We start from the raw sequence: 783 nt of genomic DNA, 5'->3' as shown, positions 1-783 counted from the left end.
ATAGCGACCCCTCCTTGGGTTTCTGAGGCAGTATTGCTACAGAAGTAGATTGCCCAACCTTCCTTCCTAGGAGTTGCTGGTGGGTTTGAACCGCCAGCCTTCTGGTTAGCAGTCCAGTGCCTTAGGCACTACACTACCAGAGCTCCTTAAAAAAAAAAAAAGAACAACAGCTTCACTTATCTAATAAAAAAAGGTCCACTTTGAGCACTGTGCTCTTTTAAGAACTAACTGCAGTAGTCCCTCAGTATGCATGGGAGATTTGTTCCAGGACCCATGTGGGTACCAAAATCCGAGGATGCTCTAGTCCTTTATACACTATGGCATTGTACTTGCATATAACCTTTCCAACCCTCTCACATACTTTTAATCATCCCTAGAATATTTATAATACTTAATACAATGTAAATGCTATGTAAATAGCACTTTATACTCCCTCTTTACCTTTGAAGGATAGCTTTGAACACTTAATTGCTTTTTTCCCACATCACATATTTTTGATCCACAGTTGACTGAATTCGTGGATGCCGAACTTGCAATATGGAGGGCCAACTGATATGGGATCAAATGGACAACAGGAAGTCAAAAGATTACGTAGGAACCTCAGGGGGCAGTGATTTTATGTTAATGAGGGAGGAACAACTCAGAAATGGAGGGTGAGAATGGTTACACAACTCGAAAAATATAATCAATGTCATGAAATTGTATAGGTAGAAACTGTTGTATGGTGTATGTTTTGCTGTGTATATTCTCGACAAGAATAACAACAAAATCAATAAAAATTTT

At 39.2% G+C, this 783-nt stretch overlaps 1 protein-coding gene across 1 annotated transcript in view; it reads right to left on the bottom strand.

The window, feature by feature from the left end:
• The window catches only part of FTO (FTO alpha-ketoglutarate dependent dioxygenase), a 529,759-nt gene that overhangs the window by 292,714 nt on the left and 236,262 nt on the right, over positions 1-783 (bottom strand). The window lies entirely within an intron of this gene.

Source organism: Orycteropus afer, unplaced genomic scaffold (genome assembly GCF_000298275.1).
Source record: "Orycteropus afer afer isolate SDZICR_OR568_19922 unplaced genomic scaffold, OryAfe1.0 scaffold00009, whole genome shotgun sequence".
In the NCBI taxonomy this organism is placed as follows: domain Eukaryota; kingdom Metazoa; phylum Chordata; class Mammalia; order Tubulidentata; family Orycteropodidae; genus Orycteropus; species Orycteropus afer.
Note: the sequence above shows the minus strand (reverse complement) of the source record. Positions and strands in the feature narration are given on the sequence as shown.